This window comes from Equus przewalskii, chromosome 32, assembly GCF_037783145.1.
Source record: "Equus przewalskii isolate Varuska chromosome 32, EquPr2, whole genome shotgun sequence".
NCBI lineage: Eukaryota > Metazoa > Chordata > Mammalia > Perissodactyla > Equidae > Equus > Equus przewalskii.
In genome coordinates, this window is record NC_091862.1 from 25,674,097 (window position 1) to 25,680,708 (window position 6,612).

The 6,612-nt window shown below is 41.4% G+C and overlaps 2 long non-coding RNA genes across 3 annotated transcripts in view; one reads left to right on the forward strand and one right to left on the reverse strand.

The window, feature by feature from the left end:
* Positions 1-3,577, forward strand: part of LOC139080801 (uncharacterized) — a 9,315-nt gene extending 5,738 nt beyond the window's left edge. Inside the window, exons 2-3 of the long non-coding RNA XR_011535597.1 lie at positions 2,816-2,960; positions 3,078-3,577. This is a non-coding gene — a long non-coding RNA (uncharacterized lncRNA). The remainder of the gene's footprint in view (positions 1-2,815; positions 2,961-3,077) is intronic.
* LOC139080800 (uncharacterized) overlaps positions 1-5,277 on the reverse strand; it is a 36,939-nt gene extending 31,662 nt beyond the window's left edge. For both annotated transcript variants that reach the window (XR_011535596.1, XR_011535595.1), the window contains exons 1-2: positions 4,649-5,277; positions 3,569-4,128 (exon numbers count right to left, since the gene is read on the reverse strand). This is a non-coding gene — a long non-coding RNA (uncharacterized lncRNA). The remainder of the gene's footprint in view (positions 1-3,568; positions 4,129-4,648) is intronic.
* Between the last annotated feature and the right edge of the window lie 1,335 nt (positions 5,278-6,612).

Consider the following 6,612-nt stretch of genomic DNA (forward strand, 5'->3'; position numbering starts at 1 on the left):
ATCAGCTATCATGTCTGCAGCACACTCACCAGTCAGGTAAGATGAGTTCTGCTTGCAGCCAATGCTTGCTTCTTCAGCTGCTGTTCTCAGATAGTATCTGGGTGCAGCTTCTGTGATCTTGGTCCTTGTGGCTGCCATCATCTTACAGAGCCAGGACTAGCTACCTAACATGCAGGGCCCAGTACAAAATGAAATTGTGGGGCTCCTTATTCAAAAAACATTAAGAATTTCAAAACTGCAACAGAAGAGCATTAAACCAAATGCAGGGCCCTCAGTGACTACACAGGTTGCACTCCCACGAAGCCAGCCCTGCTGGGAGAATGTCTTTCTGGAATCTTATTCTCGTGATAGGCTTCCATCTCAAATGATCTTCCTTACCTCAAGGTATCTTCTTTGGCTAACTGCCCCATATTCATGTTTCAGATTCAGTCAGTTTGCAGTAATAATGGTTGACATCTCTTTGCTAGTCAATAATCTAGTCCCACTCAAGTCAGGCTGTTGGTTCCACACACCCCCTAAGTTCTCTGAGATGACCCACAGGGATATCCCCAGGGAAGTGATTGTTTTAGAATGAAAATTCTTTAATTTAAAAGAAATTTCAGTCATTCATTAGTCACTTGTTAGAACCCACTCTGTACCCAGCTTGATGCTAGGGATACAAAAACAAAGAATGGCATGCCCTCATGTGGCTCATAACCTAGTGGACGCAGGCAGACTTAGAGAAATCCTTACAGAGCAACTAGAGCAGTGCTCTCATAGAAGCATGCAAATGTAAAAACAAGAACTAAGAGAACCATGAATATGCCTAATTTCTACCACCTACTTTTTGACATAACTTTTCCTTCTCTTTCGTCTTTTTTCACCTGGCTGATTTTCTGTGTTCGTTCTCCAAATCATCCTCCCCACCATGTGGAATATACAGAGATGTGCCTCAAGCCCTTTCACCTTCTCCTTTAGGAGAGAAACAAGTTTAATTACTGCAAACATCATTGACCAATCCCTCAAGCACAAAAAAACACGTCATCTACCTACCCTGCCACAGATTGCAACAGTCCCTTTGCTTTCAGTCTTTCTTGACAGTCTAGATAAGACAGCAGTGCTTCTGAACTGACTGTGGAAGAAACCTCCTTCCTATAAAATGTTTTTTTACAACATGGATCAGGTTATAAACTGGCAATGTCCTTCTTCCCTAGATATCTACAATAAGTAGGGGTATAGGTAAATTGCTAACTCTCCAGGAAACTTCCTCAACTGCAAAACCGAAAGTTTGGGCCTTAAAAAAGCTTCCGATAAACAATAGGTGTGGAAATAGCTTTAGGAAAACTTCATCAGATTCTATTGGCACTGCAGCCGATCAATGGACTACTTTTTTTAAAATGTGGTGCATTTTTACGCTACGTTGCCTAGGCTGTTGGTCTTCACAATCACTCTTTCTTCTGTAGGAAATATCTCTGACCAAGTTACAATGGTTAAAAGAATCATCTTGGCCTCCTCTAAAGAGGCTGAGCACGCAGCTGCAGAAAAGAAAATGCTCCCCATTCCCATTCCCATCAGCCTCAATCTAAACCACAGAGGTCACAGTAGAGCAACTTGAAGGTGACAGAGAGACAGCATGCCAGCAAAAGATCTCTTGTTTTTTTCCAGAGGCACACTCTCATCAAGTACCCTTCAGCCATCTACACTAGTCTTCTTCCATCACCCTCCAGGATCAGCCTTACCCATGAATGGCCCATGAATGGGTGGTCACCTATGTCCTATACATTGAAAGGTGTTAAGAAAGCTCTGCTGCTGTGAAATTTCATCCTCACTTGCTTGCTTTGATTCCTGAAATTCCACCATGAGAGTCATTCCTGCAAGTGATGATGCAATTGATTAGATTCTTTCCAAGTGATAGCTCACCAGAGCAGATTGTGTTGAGGGGAAAGTGGAAAGAGTATGAAGGTCCAGGGTACCTGAAGGAAAAGGAATTTCCATAATAGAGACAAAAGCTCTGAAGGGGAAGCCTGTATCCCAGAAAATAAGTGTGCCTATTTTACAGTTGCACCTAGAACCAGAACCACCGCTATCCCACTCAAAACTTGTTCTGACCTTGCCAACTCGACTCAATGCCCCGTGAAAGGAAACTACTGAAGATCATAAGAAAGCTCAGGCTAATTTGGGCTTATTTCAGTACACCTGATACAACAGTGCTTGTACGTGCTTGGTCTTCTCCTCACTGTGAACACTTTGCCATTGACTGAACTCTGGAGTGGCTTCTCTGAGTTTCCCATTTCCCCTGGGCAATAATGGTGAGGAGGAGAAGATACTCTGCTCGTCCTCAAGAGTCCTGAAGAGGTGGGTTGGCCAAAGGCAGTGGCCTCCCCCAGCTCCGGTTGGCAGGCCGTGGGAGGAGTTGATATTCTCTGTGAAATTTACCCATCTAGGTAGGCAGTAATGGTGGATATCAAATTAGCCTTCTCACCTCTATGAGGCAAGGTGTTATAAGGAAAAAGAGCACGGATTTGGAGTCACATAGAACTTCTGAGCGCTGTGACTTGTTATGTTTTTGACATTGGTTAGGTCACCTAACCCCTCTGAGCCTCTGTTTCTTCATCTGTGAAATGGGATAATGCCACCCACAGGGCTGTGGGGCAAATACATCTGGAGCCTGGCACACTGCAGGCTGTCAATAAAGACAGTTGTCTTCCTCCATTATTTCCCTGTTTGAATGGAGCATATAAAATCACAGTGTTCGGCACTATTAAAGTTGTTAGTTTCAACCCAGAAAATGAAGAATCTTTCTTTTAAATTCTCTTTTGCATCTTCAATATTCTAGTTAACCTGCAGTCCAGCTATCCCAAGAGGTTATGTCCCCCAAGAGAAGAGAATGGATTTGGAGCCCCTACTGCTCAACACAAGCTTTTGATGTAATTTCTGCCCGTGAAGGAACATGCAGCTCTCTTCCACACGAAATTAGAAATGTGAGTTTGTTCTGATAAATATTTACTTAAGTTCCCCAAATCAATTATTCTAATTTCCTCCAAGAATTAGCAACAAATGAATTTACAATATTCTTTCAAACACATTTACTGCACTAGGAACGTCAGAAAAGAAGAACGAAAGAACGAATCACCCTATGAGCTTACTGCGTGAACACCCAAATAACACTGAATATTTCAGGGAGACGGTAGAAAGTGTTCCTGACAGTGCGACTGCGCAAGTCCCTCTCCAAAAATGGTCTAATTTATCTATGCAGCTCAAAGAATAAAAATTTGTGCCATACCATAAGCCTCTAAGGCTTTCTCAAAACAAAAATCTATAGCCTGGACTGAACAAAATAAAAAGACTTAACACAAGCCTTCAAATTCCTGAGGTGGGAGTTTTCCATAGATCACAGCAAACTGATCATGCATGGAAGGGCTGACACAGCAAAACAGTCACTAAGAAAGAAAGAGAAACATGAGGGAGGAACGAAAAACAAAGGAAGAGAAGAAAAAGCATTACTTTCTCCTTTTTGGCATATATAATTCCTACGAAAGAATTTCCAAACGGCTAGCCTTTTTAAGCGACTATTCCATCAGATAATTACCTTTGAAAAGCTTTCCAAATCCCAGATAGTAATGAAGGTGGGCAGAACGGTGTTCGTTTGGGGCCCTCAGTGAGAAATAAATTCTTGGTGATCGATGGCACTTACGTGCTCTTGGCCATTAAACATTTTCTGCTCTTGAGTCACAACGGAAGCTACAGCTCTAATTTTATTGTTTAATTTGCTTTTTTCTTTCCTGGGGGAGCCAGCACTGGATTTAGGAGTTGAAAGTTTATAGTGTCAGCAGGACCCCCAGGGGCTGAAAGCTAAGCTGAGCCAGTGAGGAGAATGCCAAAGATTATCTAGCCTCTGAGAAAACGCAGGATTCAGAAGAGAAAAGGAACCAAGAGGGGTATAAAGACTGACAGTCTGTAACTTAGACAAAATTCTTGGCCAGGTTGGCAAATTTCCTTTTTAAAACAAACAAACAAACAATTTCCTGGTTGACAGTTGCTTAAACTCTTCCTTTTTCCATTTTTGGCACACTGTCTAAAGGACAAACGGGTGTCCTCCCGGAGGCCTGGAGAATGAATGAGTCTTCAGAGAGGGTGCAGCCGTGCCAGCTGTTAAAAGCAGAGGGTTGAGAGTTAAGGCGCTTTAGGGGGTAGAAAGGAGGTGATCTTGCTCAGTAAATGGTTGGTTTTATTGGTGTTGATATTTTTTTCCCCTGTATCCTTTAAAGAAGTCCTCTAACTTAGGCCTTGAGCTTTACCTAAACAGGACAGTATTTTTGTGATGTTTTTCAAGCACATTTTAGTTACACTTTAAAAAAACCATACTTGTCGTTTTGCCCAGTCTTGTCAGTGACTGAAAAAGTAGAACAAAATATGACTTTCACTGGAATAGTTGACCGTACTGAAATCTAATAGGATTTTTGCCAATCCCGTGCATGATTTTCTTTGCCTTAGTTTTCCACCTGTAAAATGGAGAGGACTTCAAGATTCATAAAGACAACAGGTACAAGGTATCAGATTTACACAGACCAGGAGCTAAGATTTTTCAGCAATCTGATAGGAACAAAAACAAAAAAACAAACAAAAAATATCTCAAGGGAATATTGGATTACAGTCCCATCTCTCCCACCTTTGGGATGGCCGCAATCTCAGGGTTTCTGCCGAGTCCATGAGTGAAGGTGGATCTTCTCCCATTGAGCAGTTCCACTGAAAACTTGGGTAGATTTCTCTCTATTTTTCTCTGTCCCAATTTCCTGTAAACGATAAAACTGTACAACAAAAAGTAATAAGAACACAATCTTCCTGCAGAGGTCTTGATGAAGATGAATTAGACCCTGACAGTCAGGAGAAGATGGAAGGCTCTCCATGACAGAGGCCAAACTAATTCAAAATGAAAATCGTCAATTTGAGTGTGCTCACATGTTACTTAAAAATCAATGAAGAAACAAAGTGAGGGAACCCTGAAGCCATTTTAGCACCCCTGCTTTTGCACGCAGCTCTAACTTAGCAGCCTTGAAATATCTTGGCTCTGAAAACCCAGTCAATCATCATTAATAATGATATTTTTATAGCACTTTAAAAATTGGAATTTCCAGAGCCACTTTGATAAATGCTCTGTCACTACCTTGCCATTTGCGTAATTTTTTTCGGGGTTGGTTTTTCCCCCCTCTGAAGAATTTTTTTAACATAAAAGGAAAAGAGGAGGAATTTCTTTTGATTGAAAAATTCGTAAGAGATAGCACAGCTTGCCCTTGCTGTGAGTCCTTGCTAATGAGGAGGGTAATTCAGCGAATTGTATAAGCACTTTCAACTTGAACGATTCTAAAACTCGAGTTTACTTAAGGAGTTAAAACAAATGCCTGCCTGTTGCCTGCAGATCTGGAACAAGAGTTCAGTGAGTTTGTGTGAAGATGAAAAAGATTAGAAGCAAAGGCTGAGTTGTTGTTTTCTCTGATACACAAACATCTTAGCAATTTATCTGCTGGTTTATCTCACCATGACCCTTAGAAATTACTTAGTCCCTCTAGGGTTGCCTTCCCAGAAAATTCAGAAATATTCCTGCAAAATATGTCAACTCATTAAGTCATAAGTAAATTGGTTGAATTCTCATCTGCTTCTTGCTCTATTTATCTGTCTGTCTCTTTCTCTCTCTCTCACTCTCTTTCTGTCTCTCTCATTCTCTCTCCCTCTCTCACACACACATACATTACTGAGTCTTCCTTGCCTTTGAAAATGCAGATGAAATTTCTTATTTCTGTTGTAAGTTTCACAGAACTATCCAAGCTTATGAGAGACCTTGGCAGACTCCAATTTTGAAAGGGAACTCTAACAATTCATGTTTGACCTCTGAGCCAAAAAAAGCCTGAATTTTTCAGAAGTTTATTTGTTTGGGTTTCTTTTTCCTTATAGCCTCTTTTTTTTCCTCCCTTCCAAAAGACTGCAAAAAAATTTCTGTCACCATTGGGGACCTGGTACTGGTGGTGAAAAAGCTAGTTCCTGTTCTGATGCTGAACTAAAAAGGAACGAAGGTCCTGGATGTGTCAGGTTTCTTTGTCAAGCAAACAAAAATAAAGAGATCTCGTTTACTGGAATAGTTGCAGTGCTCATTAAAATTGATGACTTCGAAGATTCTGTGCCTCTCTTCCTTTACCCAGGGCCATCGGCCAAGAATCTGCTGTGCTGTTAAAAACATCATGTTATTGGGGTGTTGTAAAACAGACCACTGCTGTTGCCTTTGCTCACCCTTCAGGTTTCAGTGTCACAGCGAGAGAGGCCTAGGGTGACCAGAGGAGGATGGACCTGGCCATTTAACCAAGGGATGTCATGGTATGGGACCTAAGATGTAACCTGGTATTTTCTATCCATGAACATCAAGTTTGAAAAAGAAAGAAAAGGAGCTAGATTAGCATGAAGCAGAGTTCAGTTTTTCTTAGAAATGTGCAACTCTGCAAAAGTATGTCTTTATTTTTGGCACAAATTGCTGGAGCAAATTACATAGCTTATCAGATGTGGTTTTTGGGCTCAGTGGAGCAGCCACTGCAGGGACTTGTTCTCTGTGTTGTTCGCTTCCAGTGGGAATGTGGGATGTATCAG